The 17,438-nt window shown below is 36.3% G+C and overlaps 1 protein-coding gene across 14 annotated transcripts in view; it reads left to right on the top strand.

Annotated features, from left to right (window-relative positions):
• The window catches only part of Clock (clock circadian regulator), a 112,631-nt gene continuing 95,193 nt past the window's right edge, over window positions 1-17,438 (top strand). For 5 of the 14 annotated variants that reach the window (XM_046464607.2, XM_046464304.2, XM_058585832.1 and 2 more), the window contains exons 1-2: window positions 312-466; window positions 1,397-1,474. The gene's annotated coding sequence lies outside the window, so the exon portion shown is untranslated. Of the gene's footprint in view, window positions 170-311; window positions 467-1,011; window positions 1,171-1,396; window positions 1,475-17,438 lie in introns of those variants that run through there. The other 9 variants (XM_046464548.2, XM_046464262.2, XM_046464002.2 and 6 more) reach the window with 3 other exon arrangements.

The raw sequence follows: 17,438 nt of genomic DNA, 5'->3' as shown, positions 1-17,438 counted from the left end.
GGGCGAACGCAGAGCCTCGGCTGACCGCGGAACCCGGGGGTCACTGACAACGCATGCGCCGGGAGGGAGCGCAATCACGGACTTCTCTCGCGGCTACCGCTTTAAAAAAGGAAACCCCGGGCAGCGAGAGCGCGAGGTAAATCTGGCCGCCGCCGCGTGCGCGCACCCGGTGAGTGGCGCCCCACCGGGTGGGCCCGAGCCTGACGTCCACCGGTTGGCTTGTCCCGGTGGCGCATGCGTGCTGCCGGTGCCGGTGGAGGAGGGGAAGGGAGGGAGGGGGAGGAGGAGCGGGCGGCAGTAGCGGTGAATTTTTGGGGGTGGGTGGGGGCGCCACTCGCAGCCCCAGGTGCTGCTGGCGCTGGAAGCCACGGTGTCTCCTGGACGCAGCCGGTTGGCGGTTCCGAGTAGCCGTAGCCTGAGTCTTGGGTGGGGGAGGGAAGCAGCCGGAGCCGCCGCAAGCCACACGGTGAGGGCGCGGGCAAGGGGAGGGAGCGGGGGGCGGTGTGTGGGGCCGGGGGGCGGCGGCCAAGGAGGGGAAGGCGGGAGCTGAAGCCCAAGTTTTGCGTCTTGCTTAGCGTGCCTCTTGCCGGGAGTTGGGGCGGAGGCCCTCGGGGGCCTCGGGGCTTCGGGGGCAGCTGGGGTTACCTGCGAGGCAGGGGCGGGATTGGGGTGCGCGGCGGGCCCCGGTGACCGGAGGGTGACCGGGTTCCAGCCGGTTCTAGCGGCCGTGCGACCGGGAAAGCTAGCCTGGTGCCGAGAGGGCTTTCGCCCGGGACCCGCTAGGCCTTGTGACCCACTTTTATTCCTGTCACCACTCGGGCACGTTTGGAGCGGCGCCCAATGGGGCGCTGGGGCGGCCAGCTCCTCCGGGGAACCCCCGCCCTCTTGGCGCCCCTGCCGCGCGTCGCCGTCCGCAGTCCGAGCGGCCGCTGCCGCCGCCCGTGGGCTGGTTCCGTTAGTGGTCGTGGTTCCGGGGCTCGGTCCCTGGGGAGCGCGAGGCGCGGGGCGTCGGACTTGAGCTGCGCGCGGCTGGAGGGCGCGGCGCCGGGCTTCCCTTCTGCCCTGACGGGCGCCTCGAGCTCCGATTCGCCGCGGCGACCGGAGTTTCTGGATCCCTTTCCGTCTGCGAAGCTGGCTTCCCTGGAGATGGTCCCGGCGCTCCGGCCGCTGGTGTGTAATCTCTGACCCGTAGAGCCGCAGTGTATTTTCGGGAGGGTGTTTTTCTTTGGTGTAGAAGTCGTTCTGTTGAGAATAGACGGTAGAATCCTGAAAGATGAAAGCGTGGCCTCTGACCTGGCAGATGACAGATAAGTCGGGCTGTGGTTTTTCGCTGTTAGAATGTCATGCTTAGTAGGCTTTCTAGCCTTCTTAAAAGAATGTTTTCTTTCTCTTGCAGTGAAAGAAAAGCACAAGAAGAAACTTTTACAGTCATTTTGATTTGATTAGTACGCTGATCCCCCAAATCAAAGTAAAGGTAATTTCACTTTTAAGATTGCTTTAAGTGATCAGCGGACAGACTTGTGGAATTATTTCTCCCCTCCTACCTGTTTGGAAATCAACATTCTTTTAAAAAAGATGTGATTTATAGAATGAATGGCTTTTTCTGAAACATCCCTCAAAACGACACCTCAAATCTGGTTTGTTTTAAAATCTCCTTCTAGGAAGGAAACTAATTCCTGTGTTAAGTATTTGACCGAACAGAATGTCATTAAAGGTTAGCCTGAAGAAGGCAGACTGAAAATGTGGTAGAACTAGTCACAATCAACTATGGAAAAAGAATGAGGAAACTTTCTGTGCACTGACGTGGAAAGATCTCAAAAATTTGTCATAGAGCAAAACAAAAAACAACAACAACAAAACCCAAAAACCAAGTTGTAGAACAATGTGCTCTTTTATGTGTTGGTCGAGTTGTAATAACAGCCTAAACTTGCATTTGTTCTCCTGTTAATAGAGTAACTAGGAGGATACCAGAAAACTAATAATGATAGGAAGGGTGGGATATAGATGTATCATGTGTATGTCTAGAGTTTTAAAATTTTGGGACTATATTATGGACTAATAAACCAGGTTAAACAAAACTCCACCTTGAAATAATTTAGGTGGTTTTTGTTGCCTAACTGATGGTGATTTTGGCCATTTTCCATATGGTTTTTCTTAGTGTTAAAATAAAAAAACAGACAAAAAAAACGTTGATTTGCCTTGTTAAGGTAATTAATAACCATGTTTACCTTTGGCACAACAGTTGGGTTATGCTGCTTTCTTCAGAGTATAGTTTGTGTTACCCCTTTTTTCAGGAGTTAGAATTGTATAAAGTTTTGCTTTTATTGACTTCAAAATTTGAACACTCCATTGTAATGATAATAAAATGTTAATAAATTTAATTGTCTAAATTAGGGTGCTTTTCAGGTTGGGAAACTTTTCTTTGCCTTAAGGAAATCAGTCATGAATTGCAGTGAAATATAAATTTATGTGTGAGAGTGTGTGTGTGCTCACATATACACACATGCGTATTTATTTCTTATGAGAAATAAAACTGAGAAGCAGTGTTATGTTGGCTATGAATCATTCTAAGCATTGTGTTAATGATTTTTTAGTTTTGTCAGTCTCACCTTTTTAATGAAGTTAAGACTGAAAAACAGGGTTGTCAGAGTGGATATAATTTTAGGGAGGGCCTACTCAACTCTCTCTGTGACCTAATATTATATAGTCAAAGTAGTTAATAGAGGTGGTTTAACAGTTGCTGTGTGCATCTTTAGTAATAATGATCTTTTTTATTTTGTAGGCTAGGTAGTAGCCACAGTAGTACAGAATGACACTTTTCATTTGAACTCCATGTATGTAGATCTTTTCAATCTTTTTAACAAATGAAATAACATTTCAAAATTTGATTTTTAAAATTACAGAAGTGACACTTATGAAAAATTAAAACAATATAGTGTATTTATAATAAGCAAAAACCCTCTTTATACGTTTCCATTTCTGTCTCACATCTGTCTTTGGAAACAATCACTGTTATCTTTTTGGTGTATATCCTAGTTCTTTTTATTTACAGATATATCCTTTTTTAATCTTGCAAACTGAATTGGTGTGTTCATGGTTTGTTCTGCTAGTTTGTCTCTATTCTGGACTTTTTTTTTTTTTTTTCTTTCCTAACTACAGGACAGGGAGATGACCTGGAGTATGTCAGAAAGTTTAATATGTGATAAACCCCTTAGGATACTCATCTTTTTACTGGTGAGGGGCCAGTCGGTTTGGAGGTATTTATAGTTTGCAGGGAAATCAAACTGATGTGAGGTTTATCTGTATAGATTGAACTCATGTAGACTGAAGTCAGCACGAAGACTTAGATTCCATGATTTTTTTTTTTTTTTTTATAGGACTCTGGAGTTCAACTTTTAGGGACTTCTTTAGTTTGGTTTATGCTTAACTGACAACAGATAAATAGTACCCAACCCTTCCACTCTCACAGAACCTACCTCCTTCTTGTTTTTTTTTTTTTAAACCAAGTTACAAAGAAGTTCCAAGTTATTTGAAACTTTTCAGGTGATAGAGATTGCAGAAAATTCAAAATATTAAAACTATTACTTACAACTATGTAGGGTACGTAGAAAGGTGCAGTACAATTGACTCTGCAGTACAGTTGAGTTCAGTGATTAATTCTAATAAGATTAAAGAGCATGCACATTCATAGTAAAACAAGATTTGAAAAGATATTTTAGAAGAAAAAGGTACACTTGTACATTGCTGGTGGGATTGCAAATTGGTGCAGCCAATTTGGAGGGCAGTATGGAGATTCCTTGGAAAGCTGGGAATGGAACCACCATTTGACCCAGCTATTCCCCTTCTCAGACTATATCCAAAAGACCTAAAAAGAGCATACTACAGGGACACAGCTACATCAATGTTCATAGCAGCACAATTCAAAATAGCTAGATTGTGGAACCAACCCAAATGCTCTTCAATAGATGAATGGATAAAAAAAATGTGGCATTTATACACAATGGAATATTACTCAGCACTAAAAAAACAAAATCATGGCATTTGCAGGGAAATGGATGGCACTAGAGCAGATTATGCTAAGTGAAGTTAGCCAATCCCTAAAAAACAAATGCCGAATGTCTTCTCTGATATAAGGGAGGTGACTCAAAACAGAGTAGGAAGGAAGAGCATGAGAAGAAGATTACCACTAAACAAGTAAGAGAGGTGGGAGGGAATGGGAGGGAGAAGGGGAATTGCACCGAAGATGGAAGGAGACCCTCATTGTTACACAAAATACATATATGATGGTGTGAGGGGGAAGGGAAAAAAAAGAGAGTTAAGTGTCACAGTAGAATGGGTAGAGAGAGGTGAGGGGAGGGGAGGGGAGGAGACGGGGGAATAGGGAGGGCAGCTGAATACAACTGACACTAGGATTGCTGTATGTATACACATGGATGTATAACCAGTGTGATCCTGAAATCTGTAAACACGTGGAAAAATGAGAATTCATACCCTATTTGAATCAAATGTATGATATGTAAAGATCATTGTATTGTCTTGAGCAGCTAATAAAAAAAATTTAAAAATACAAAGTTTTTTAATGCTGAGATTATTGCCAGCCTTTTGATTTGTTTGTGGATTTTGAGGGAGAATATTCTACCTCAACCTTTTAAATAGGAAAGGAAGAATAGAACAAACTTAAAAAGTTCATATCTTTGCTCTTGATGTTAAGGAGTTAAGTTGCAACATTATAGGAGGTATCTGTGACACTGGTGGCTATTTTAATAGTATTTTTTTTTAAAGCATTCCCACTGGAAAGAGACACTTGTTTTATTTGGTCATTAATTATATTAGTCTGTAATCTTTAGATTTCAGAATTGTTAGAAATATTAAATTGGGAAATCTAATGCTATCAGTTAATTGTTGTCTATCATCAAATGTGTCAGGCAATGTTAGTATTTTAAAAAAAGTTGTTTTGTCCTATATCATTTTCTCTTCACATTTTTACTTTTGGTACTATGTCAAATAAGATGCTTATTTGCTGTTAATATTTTAATAAAAACATCATCATGGGGCGAAAATTAGTTCCACATTATAGCAAAACTTTTTTTGTATGTGTCTGTTTCCTTCTAGTTTTTGTGGTTACATAAAGTGAAAATATTTTTTGAAATATTGTTTCTTGTTGGCATTATACCATCGGACATTATATTTTCTCCTCTTCTGAGTCTAAAATTCCGGATGGAATTAGATAAATAATTTGTAGAATGCTTTCAAGAGTCAAAGAAATTTATCCTTTCTGATTGACTGTGTAACTATATGATATATGTGTATATATACATATATATGTATATATTTTTTAAAAATATTTTTTAGTTGTTGATGTACATTTATTTATTTATTTTTTTATTTATATGTGGTGCTGAGGATCGAACTCAGACACATGCCAGGCAAGTGCTCTGCCACTGAGTCACAAACCCAGCCCCAGACATTTATATTTATAGGTTCTTTTACCACCATTTGTTAATAGCCCTGCTCTGTGTATTTTCCATGAATTAAGTGAAGAGATTCCTGTTTTTCTCAGTGTTTTTTATTATGCAAATATTGAATTACCTAAACTCATTCTGATAAATATAGTTTAACCGAGTTATTATTTTATTTGTATATTTCATAGAGAAGTAATTTTGCTTATTATTATTATTTTTGTGGTTCTAGAGTTTGAATCCAGGGCTTTCCTGCATGTTAGGCAAGCACTCTGCAAACTGAATTACATCACCAGTTCTGCTTATTATTTTAAGACTTAGAAGTCTCCAGAGAAAAATCATTTATAAAAAGCAAATTTTTATGAAATGTCTTTGATTTTTAAAGTCTGTTGGATACGATTTACTTTTTGCTTTTCAAAAACTAAGGTCAAATATTAAGACAAAAATTCCTCAAGTAATTTACATTTAAATTCTCACTACAAATAGTGGAAAATGAAAATACAGGTTCATGTAAAAAGGTTTTTGTATTAAAAAGAAAACACACATAAATGGGAATTGTACCAATGAAGGTTAAAATATTTACCTAGCTAAGAATTTATTATTTATGTTAAAATATGATTTCATGCAAATAGTTGACTTTCTTAATGTCCTCCCTTAATTATAAGAATAGTATATTCCAGTAGAAAACTTGGGAAAAACTAAAAAAACACAGTTTGAATTTTAAAAGTATCATTGGAAATCTTATCATCAAGAGAAGCCATTGTTAGTCTTTTGGACTATCTTCTTTATTGCATTTTGTTGAGCCATTATGTAAGTATATATACAGTTACAGATGCAGAATGGTACAGGCCTGTAGTGCATCCACTACAGTGCAAATTATTCTATTAACTGTTAATCAATGTATATTTTTTATTTTTTAGAAGTAGTTGGACACAATACCTTTATTTTATTTATTTATCTATTTATTTATATGTGGTGCTGAGGATCAAACCCAGAGCCTTGCATGTGCTAGACGAGCACTGTACTGCTGAGCCACAATCCTAGCCCCTAATCAACGTATTTTCATGTCACTATTTTTCTACATGATTTTTTATTTTTCTTTTATGGTACTGGGGATTGAACCCAGTGGTGCACTACCAATGAGCTACATCCCCAGCCCCTTTTTATGTTTTGTTTTGAACATGGTCTTCTTAAGTTGCCCAGGCTGTACTCAAACTTGTGATCTTACTCCTCAGCCTCCTGAGTTGCTGGACAGGTTTGCCTAGCTGAAATTTTGTGTATTGGTGGGGGGAGGAAATGCCTTAAGTATATAATAAATTATCTACTAATGACCCACAATAATGAAGTGAATCCAAGATATTGTGTGTGTGTGTGTGTGTGTGTGTGTCTGTTTGTGTTTTACAGGGAATTGAACCCAGGACCTGGAGCATGCTAGGCAAGTGCTTTACCATTGAGCTACATCCCCAGCCCCTAATCTAAGATTTTTGTGATATGTTTTCTCTCTAAAACATCTTTTGCTTTGAATGCATTAAATTAACTTTGTGTTTCATCAGTATAAATCATTTGGGTACTAATATTCTTATACAAGCCTTCTAAGTAGCATGGCAATCTGTGAAGCAGTCTGCCCAGTTAAAATTTGATCTGTAACATTTCTTATAATAGTCTTAAGTTCAGTGGAGAATTTTATTGGTCCAAAAACACTTCCTTAAATAAAAAATATAAATACCAAGGAATAGTTCTTTTTTGTTCACATAGTGGACATTAGTTTTTCATAGGAGACCTTGACATTTCATTCAACTCCTAGACATAAATATTAATGAATACTACATCTTACAGTTTAAATTAAGAAGACTGTTACCCTAAATTCTTTTCAAGAGGAAATAGATATGATCTTAAAGATAAATACAATAGTTGTAATGGGTTGTCTAATTTGGGAATTGTACACTTTCAAATGCTTTAATAAATATTATTTTTGATAATCACTGCCCTTTTAAAAGCTTTTATCAAGAAACTGGGAAGTTTTTAGATGTATGTTTTCTCTAAGTGACTGACTAGATTGTTAAAATACTTGGTTTTATTCTGAATAGAGCTGCTTCTTATTTAATACCTGAAATTTGATAGCAAAGTCTACAAACTTCTTTATCAAGGTGTTTTGCTTACTTATATTTATAGTATGTTGTAGTGGTTAAGAGTGCCCTGTTCTGTAACTAACCTGTTTGGCATTCAGATCTTGTTTCTACCAAATATTGGGTATATGACCAGGCACAAATTATGTCAGCTCTTGTACCTCTGTTTCTTAATTAAGAGTAGAGTAGCTGGTCACAATGATGAGATCTGTAGTCCTAGGACTTAAGAGTCTGAGATGGAAAGAAAACCTGAGTTCATGAGTTTGAGACTAGCCCTGGCACACAGTGAGATCCTGCCTCCAAAAAAAAAAAAAAAAGTGAAGATAATATTAATTCATGAGATTGTGTGAAGTTCATAGTATTATGTGAATTAAATAATATAACAATGGAAATAACTTAAAAACAAATATTTATTCACTATTTCTGTTATTTTCATAGTGTGTACCAACCGTACTCTTTTCTTTTTTTCTTGCCAATAAGTTGTTTAGAGTTTATTTTTACATAGTGAGCTTGGGGGAACATGACCTTTTTATGTAATTAAGAATAATAAAAGTTTCACTAGAACATGTTTCCAAGATAAATAGTATTGCATTTTTCTTTAAAAAAGCTTTGGCAAGTAAAGTTTTGATTCACAAATTGATGACTGGTTGTCGCCTATGTTTAAAAGTAAAATTTTCATTGAGATAATTAGAAGTTATTTAGGAAAAACATCCCTACAAATTAAAATGAAAAAAGGTAGGACTTAAATTTTATTTTGCAACTTATCAGATAGTTCCACTAGAAATGCAAAAATTATATAAGGAAGAAGAGAAATAAAAGAAATATTAATGTAATTGTTTGGATCTGCATGTTCCCCAAAGGTCTGTGTGGTAAAGATGTGCTCCCCAGGGCAGTGGTCTTGGGAATTGGTGGGGCTTAGGAAGGTCTTGAGGTTATTATGGGTGTGCCCATAAAGGATATTATGGGACCTTAGTCTCTTCCTCTTTCTCACTTCCCTGGCCATGAAGAACAATTTTGCTTACCCCATACATTCCCTGCTACCTGCCATTAACTTTAAGGTCATATCTATTTTCTCTTGAAAATAGCTTTTATCTGTTTTGAATTTTTATTTTTCTTTTTTGCTTCCTTTTGTGTCACAATCAAATTATTTTATTCAAATTTTTCATTTTATTAACTTGTTACATATTTTTAGTTTATCTTTAGTGATTATTCCAGAGATAAAGTCAAGAATCCTTAATAATGTAATACAAATTACTACCTTTACACTTCCCAGTGATTCCAGTTCTTCTTTAATTCCTGTTCCAACTTTAGAGAGAATTTTTTTTAATATCTATTTTTTTTAGTTTTTGGTGGACACAACATCTTTGTTTGTATGTGGTGCTGAGGATCGAACCTGGGCCGCACGCATGCCAGGCGAGCACGCTACCGCTTGAGCCACATCCCCAGCCCCTGTTCCAACTTTTTTGCATTGTTAGTTTTCTGCATTTTATTTATACACATATTAAACTCCCAGATACTATTAATATGGGTTTTGGACAGTTTTTGCTCATATTTACCTTTTCCAGTGCTCTTTATTTGAAGGATATTTTCACTAAATTTATAAAGTGGTAATTAACTTTCAGCCTTTTAAAAATGTCTCCTTGCTTTCTGGCTTCCTTGTTTCCCCTTGAAATTAGCTACCTATCTTGTTGAGAGTAATGTGTCAGCAATATTACTGTGGGGAATAGTGTGTCTGGTGTTTTTTTGGCTACTTTTGAAACTTTCTTAGTTTTATTGCACTTTGGCTATTATGTATTGAGGTGTGCTTTTCTTTTATAAGTATGTTGCAATATATTAGTTTTTAAAATCTGTAGCTTAATGCTTTCTAGTTTGGAAAATTCTGTTATTACCTTTCTAAATGTTACTTCTTTTGGGGGGGTTTAATTGTAATGCATTTTTCTAGTTACCATATTCCACTTGTCTCCAAAAATTTTGTTTTAATTTCTATATTTCAGTTTTGATATCTTCTATTGGCCTATTGTCCAGTATTCCAAAACTGTCTTCTCTTTTATTTAAATCAATATATTGTGGTCTTAATTTTGCAGTGTAATTTTTTGAGTTCTAGAAACTTCACTTGATTCTACTTTATAGATTTTTAAATTCCCTTGAACATGCTAGTTATAGTTATCTAAATGCTTGCCTATTAATTTCATCATCCCCATCATCATCGGTCGCTTCTATTGTGTCTTTGCTGGTTATTGGTCATGTGTTGTATGATTGTGTCTTAAAAGCCTGTCAAGATTTTTAAGGAACTTGTCCATTTCATTGAAGTCACTGAATTTACTTGCATAAAGTTGTTTATAATATTCTGTCGTTTTTCTTTTAATATTTATAGAAAATAGTCTCATTTATGTATAACCTGTAGAGATTTAATATTACTCGTTACAGGTGATTGGGGTCTTCTTTTTCTCTTTTATCAGTCTGGCTAGAGATTTATTTTATTGAAATTCTCAGAGTTAGCTTTTAGTTTAACTGACTTCCTCTAGTTTTTTAATTTCCTTATTTCTACTCTCTTAAAATTGTTATTATTTTTTTGTTGTAATGGGGATTGAACCCAGGACTGCTCTACCATTGAGGTACATCTCCAGTATTTATCATCTTTTATTTTGAGACGGGGTCATGCTGAGTGCCCAGACTGATCTCACACTTGTCATTATCCTACCTCAACCTCATGAGTGCCTGGTATTACAGGAGTGCCCCACAATGCCTGGCTATTCTGATCTTTATTATTTGCTTTCTTCAGCTTTTGGGGGGGTTAATTTGTCCCTCCCCAGTATCTTAAGATGGAAGCTGAGGGCATTGATTTGTGACCTTCTTTTCCTTTTTAATGTAAACATGCTTCAATCCTTATTCCAACTGTTCACAAGTTTTGATATATTGTTTCATTTTCAGTTTAAGATACTTAAGAATCCCTCCCGGCCCCACCCCTGTCTTTTTGAGTTGGGGGTCTTTCTATTTCCAAGGTTGGCCTCTAATCCATGGCCTCAGAGATCCTGCCCTCCTCCCTTTTTTACCTCCTTAGTAGCTGGGACTACAGATACACACCACTGTGCTACTGGGCTGTTTTCTTAGATCTGTGAATTATTTGTAAGTGTGTTATTTAGTTTATGAATATGTGAGGACTTTTACAGAGATCTGTTACTTTAATTCCATTGCATGAGATTCTTTTAAATTTATTGACATTTATTTTATAGCCCAGAATAGGGCCTGTCTTGGTAAATGTTTCTAATGCAATAGAAAAGAACATGTATTCTGTTCTTGTTGGGTGGAATGTTTTATAAATGTCAGTTAAGCCAAGTTGGTTATTTTATTTATGCTTTATTCTTTTTGAATGAACGCCAGACATGGTATTTCTGCTAGAGTATATTTACCTTTTCTTCTAGGCGGATGAAATAGGGAAGCTGATCACCTTAAATTACAAGGAGGCTGGGTTGCTATTTTAGTAGTTTGATGTTACTCTACCTTTTATTTGTGCTTGTTCAAGATGTTACATTCCAGGGCTTTCAATTTAAAATTTGACGGTCTTTATGCTTTTAATAATACAAAGGTGGTTAATTTCACTATGCTTTTCAAAGTTTTTCAGTTAACTATTCAGCCTCTTGTACAATTTTTGTTTTGTTTGTACTGCTAGGGATCAAGCAAACATGAGCTCTATAACTGAGCTGCCCACTTCCAAACCCCCTTAAAAATGTTTGTAAGAGACAGGGTCTTACTAGGTTGCCTGGGCTGATCCTGAACTCATAATCCTCTTGCCTTAGCCTCCCAAGTAGCTGGGAATACAGGTGCACACCACCATGCTAGCCCTTGTATAGTTTTAAAATTAAGCAAATGTCCTGAGGAAAATAATGACTGTGAACTTAAAATTCTTTCAGTCTCCTAATTTTAATAGTCCGGCCCTGCTTAAATATCAGAAGCTCTCCTAGCTTCTCTATTCCTCAGCAGAAATATTCTGCACAGACTAAGACTAAACTATCAGCCTCTGACCTGAGCCCATGTTTTAGTCTGTTTTGTGTCACTGTGACCAAAAGACCTGACAAGAACAACTTTTAGGAGGAAGAGTTTATTTTGGCTCACAATTTCAGAGGTTCAGTTCATGGTCAGCTGATTGCATAGCTCTGGCCCCCATGTGTGGCAGAATATCATGGTAAAAGGGCTTGGTGAAGGAAAGTAGCTGAGATGACAACCAGGAGGCAAAGAAAGAGCTCCACTCACCAGGGACAAAATATAAACCCCAAATGCACACCCCCAGTGACCTATTTCCTCCAGCCACATCCTACCTGCCTATGGTTAGTGCCTAGTTAATCCATATCAATGGATTAATACACTGATCAGGTTGTACCTCATAGAGTCTAATCATTTTACCTCTGTAAATTCTTGCATTTTCTCCCTGTGAGCTTTTGGGGGACACTTCATATTTAAACCTAACAGCCCACAATCAGAAAATACCCACCATTAAAAAATAAATAAGACAAAAGCTGATTATCTGAACATCTTTAAAAGATTCCCTCTCTTGAGTTTCAAGCTTTTTTGTCCCCATGGCTTCTACAGCTCTCTACAATCTTAAAAAATGTGATTTTAAAAAAATAATTCATTTTGCTTTTCAAGTTGTTCCTAGCAAGAATAGTCTGCTGTGAGCTGTCCTTCTTACCTTGATATGAATAACTTCCTATTTTTAAAAGTGCACAAAATAGTCAATTGTTATGAATTATTTTGTTTTATATAGTGTTATTTAGGTACTATGTTGTTGGATTTTAGTTTTTGATGTATAGTTTTTAAAAATTGGCTCCATTAAAATATCATTACGTATCTTAAAATGTACCCAACTGAAGTATATGGGTTGAGTTTGATAACTATACACACTTTCTTATTACTACCACCATGACCAAAAAACAGAATTTTTTTTTCCAGGAAAATGGATGGAACTTTAAAAAAAATAATTAATTTATTTATTTTTGCATTACAATTCTTAATACACCTTTATACCACAATTTATCATATCTCAAAACAGAAAATTTTTATCACCTGGAAAAGTTCTCTCTTCCCTGGCAACCACTAATCCCTTTTAGTGCAGTTTCGACTTTTCTGTACTGCAACATAAACGAAAGGCAGCATGTGGCCTTCTAGGTCTGTCTTTCACTTAATGATCTTATGTTAATAGTTGTCTCTTTATTGCTGAACACCTTTCTATTATATGGAATATGGTACAATTTGATTATCCAGTTATCAGTTAATGGACATTTGTGTTGCGTTCTAGGTTTTAACTAGTATGAACGAAACTTCCAAGCATTTGTGGACATGTATTTTCATTTCATTTGGGCAAATAGATTTACTGATTTTCTTGATAATTGTGTCTAACTTTATAAGACAATGACACACTGTTCTCTGAAGTGGCTGTACCACTTCACATTCCCTTCAGCAATGTATGGGAGTTTCATTTGCTCCATTCTTGATCCATGAATACAGCATACTTCTCTATTCACTTAGGCCTTTATTTTCTCGCAAGTATGCTTTATGGTTTTTGAGTATACTTTCAATAGTGGATTTTTTTTCTTTAACAAGTACTTATTGAGCATCTGCGAAGAGCCAGGCACTGAGAAACCAAGTTAAATATATGCTTCATAGGCATTAGCACTGAGGAGAAAACCAAATCAAGGTGTCAGGAACTGGAATATATGAGTGTATTGGGGAGAGGACTGGTGTCTTAATCATTCTGAGTTGCTGTAACAAAAATACCAACAGACTACGTGGCTTAAACAACAAACATTTCATACAGTTCTGGAGAGAAGAAAGTGCAAGATAAGGTGATAATAGAGTTGATGTTTGGTAAAAAGCCTGCTTCCTTGACAGCCATCTTCTCTGTGTCCAATGACCAAAATGGGTCTAGAGAGCTTTCTGGGATCTCTTTTATAAGGACACTAGTCCCATTCATAAGGATGCCAGCCTCATTTTAATTACCTCCCACGAGCCCATCTCCTAATACCATTGCTTTGAGGATTAAGATTTCACCATGTGTATTTTGGGGTGAAACAGACATTTAGTTCATTCGAGCAGGGTTACAATTTTAAGTTGAGAAGACTGAAAAGTCTTCATTGACAAGTTTGCTATAGGCGCTAACCTACAGCAAACAGCTAACAATTAGAAACAACTAACAATTTCATGAGGAAAAGGGGAAAGATGATGGGAATTTGAATATATGTTCTGAGTATGCCAATTAATTACCTCTCCGACTTGCTCTCTTTTTTGCGGGTGTGGGCAGGGCTGGGGATCAAACCCAGGTCCTCATGGATTCTAGGCAAGCATTCTACCACTGATCCACATCCCCAACTCTTTTCTTTTGAGAGAGTCTGGCTAAGTTGCCCAAGTTGACTTATATTTGTGACCTTTCTTCCTTAGTCTCTCAAGTAACTTGGATTATAGGTGTGTGCCACCATGCCCAGATCACACTCTCCTCCTAGTCTGGCATTATATGCTCCCTTCTCAGTGTCAGCATTTCACCTTTGCCTCAGGTTTTCTTTTTGAAGCTGAAATGGCAGCTTCTAAGCTTCTTTGATGGCAACCTATAGTAAGAAATTTATTTTATATGGGCTGGGGAAGTAGCTCAGGGATAGAGAGCTTACCTAGCATGTGGGAGGCCCTGAGTTCAGTTGTTAATACCACCAAAAAACTCTGCATTCTCATCCAGTATACATATATGTACTCATAAACATCTGAAACAATACTGTCTGCAGATATCTGAAACAATACCATTACTAGGCATCCTGTACTCAGTTGCTTCCTTTTCGTATTCTGTTTCATTTAAAAAATGCTGGACATAACTATATTGCTGGACCAGAGGGTAAACATTTGCAACTTTGTTAGGGTATTGATATATTTGTGGACCATATAGTTTGGACCAATTTATCCTCTCACTGGTAGCCTATTGAAGTATGCTAAAGCTGACCAGGGTGCTTTGAGAAGTCTATACCTAGAGTGCGTGACTCATCAGTATCTTCAAACTCAAGCAATACCTAACATTTTTATAGTTAGAGTATCTTGTGCTTTAACTCAACTTCTTTTTTTTTTTTTTTAAGTAACAGTAAGACAGTGATAAAGAAGTCTGGAAGCCATCAGCTTTCCCTGTCTTCATTTTGTTGTTGATGTTTTTTTCTTAATGTGTCCCCCAAGATTTTGAAAAATTTATGTACTTCCTTATATAATTATGGATTCACAAGAATTTTCAAAGATCCTGTATATCCCTCACTTGATTTTCTCATTATTTATATGTTACATATCTATAGTATAATATCAAAACCTTCTAGTTCCTCATTGTAGGTTTGTGTAACTACCACTGCCAAGGACAGAACCAGTCTACTACCACATATTCTTTCCCCCAAATCCCTAGGTGCTGTTAGTCACTAATCTGTTCTCTATCTCTATATTGTCATTTCAAGAATGGTTCATAAATAGAATCGTATAGTATATGATTTTTTAAAAATTGGTTTTTTTTTTTCACTCACTATAGTGACCTGGAGAATCATCCATGTTGTTCCCAGTAACCTGAGTTCCTTTTTATTGCTGATAGTGTTCAGTGGTGTGGATGTATCACAGTTCATTTAACCATCTATTGTAGGATACATTTGTTCTTCCTGGTTTTTCATATTACATCTAAATCTTCTATGGACAGCCATGTGTATATTTTTGTTTGAACACAGTTTTCATATCTCTGGGATAAATGCCAGAAGTGTAATTGTTGGATTATCTGGGAAGTATATATTTAGATTTTCAAGAAACTGTTAAAAGATTTTCCAGATGAACCATTTTACATTTGCAGCAGTGAAGGAGCAATCCAGTTTCTTTGCATCTTCATCAACATTTAGAATTCTATTTTTTCTTCTACTAGTTGTGTAGTTTGAGTTCATGCAGTCTTATTTTGTATGAACTCGAACTACACAACTACACAACCTCATGGTTGCTGATATTGAACATCTTTTCAAATTCTTATATACCATCCCTTTCTCCTCTTCTGTAAAATGTTTCTTCATGTCTTTTGCCCATTTGCTAATTGGATTATTTGGTTCTTACTGTTGAATTTTGAGAGTTCTTAATATATTCTAAATGTGACTCCTCTGTCAAATATGTGATTTTAAGGTATTTTCTCCCAATCTGTAGCTGGTCCTTTCATCCTCTTAAATAGAGTCTTACAGTAAAATTTTAGAATTTTGATGAAGTTTGGTTTATCAATTTTTGTTCTTTTGTGCCTCATGTTTTTGAAGTTTGAGAACTCTTCATCAAGTTCTAGGTCTTAAAAAAATTTCATCTTTTTTTCCTCCAAAACTTTATGCATTTAAATCCACGATGAGTTGATTTATACAATAAGGTTTGAAGTTTAGGTCAGGTTCCTTTATTTGCTTTAGTACTATTTGTTGAAAAGATAGCCTTTCTCCATTCGATTGCTTTTGCACATTTGTAAAAACTCTATTGGCTGTACTTGTGTTGGGCTCATTCTGTTTTAGCGATCCATTTGTGTTTCCCTCTGCCAGTCCCATAGCGTCTAAATGTAGTTATGTAATCCTGAAATCAGTGATTTCCTTATGTTTGAATCTTTTTCAAAATTGGGATTAGTTATTCTAGTTTCTTTGTCTTTCCATATAAACTTTAGAATAATCCTGTCTACAGGAATTGTGTTAAACTTGCATAAAATTTAGATCTTTTTTTCTGCGTTTTATAAAATCTTTTAATCTAGAAGTCCCATGTATGTTTTATTAGGTTTGTTGTTAATATTTGGTGTTTTTGAGAGATGGTAGCCAAGTATTTGGTGTTGTGTTTTAAATTGTACTTGTGTATGTTCATTTCTAATATGCAGAAATACTATTGATTTTTATATGTTGAAATTATATATTGTTACCTTGCTAAACCTAATTTATTAGTTGTAGCTAATAAGTATTGTTTTGGATTTTGCTTTTGCATTTTGTTGATTCCTTAGGACTGTATGTAGACTAACTTGACATTCGAAAAAAGTGACAGCTTTATTTGTTCTCTTCCTTTCAGTATGCCTTTTATTCTTTGTTGCCCCGGATAGAACTTCTAGTACTTTGTTGAATAGCAGTGTGGGAGCAGACATCTCTGCTGTTTTCAGTTTTAGAAGGAAAACATTTAATGTTTTTTCATTTTTTCATGTTAGCTATATAGTTGAGGAAGTTCCCCTTTCTTCCAAGGTTTTTGATAGTTTTGTTAATGAATGGGTGTTGAATTTTGTCAAATTCTTTTTCTGTATAAGTTGATAGATATTAAGCTGTTAATGTGCATTGAATACAAATTTATTTTTTATGTTTTTTAAACTCATAGTTGATTTTTGAATATTGAATCTTCCTTGTATCCCTAGAATAAACCGCCTAAAGTTATAATTTAAAATTCTTTTTATATGTTGCTTTTTTGTTTTCTGTTTAAACTCATGAAGACTATCATTTGGGTCTTGTTTTTGTTTGGTTCAACCTTTTTCTGTTTGTGATTTAAGGTTAATATTTGATAAATTTTCATCTCTTTTATTTTTCTAGAAGCATTGTGTAGCACCAATATTATTTCTTTAAATGTTTGATAAGGTGCTACAGTGAAACCAATTGGGAAAGAGATTTCTTTCTTTTTCTTCTTTTTTTTTTTTTTTTCAGTTTCTTTATCCCACTTTGTTCTATTGTCCCAGGTGTGTAACACCTATTAAAAACTTAAATTGAACAACAAATATATCATTTTTAGGAACTTTAATTATGTTTTGGGATTTCTGTACTTTTGAGAATAGTAAAAGTAAATGACTAGAGTGTTTGAAAATATTTTTAGAATT

The sequence above is a fragment of the Marmota monax genome, unplaced genomic scaffold (genome assembly GCF_021218885.2).
Source record: "Marmota monax isolate L192 unplaced genomic scaffold, Marmota_monax_Labrador192_F-V1.1 WCK01_AAM20220418_F8-fsc00025, whole genome shotgun sequence".
Lineage (NCBI taxonomy): Eukaryota > Metazoa > Chordata > Mammalia > Rodentia > Sciuridae > Marmota > Marmota monax.
Note: the sequence above shows the minus strand (reverse complement) of the source record. Positions and strands in the feature narration are given on the sequence as shown.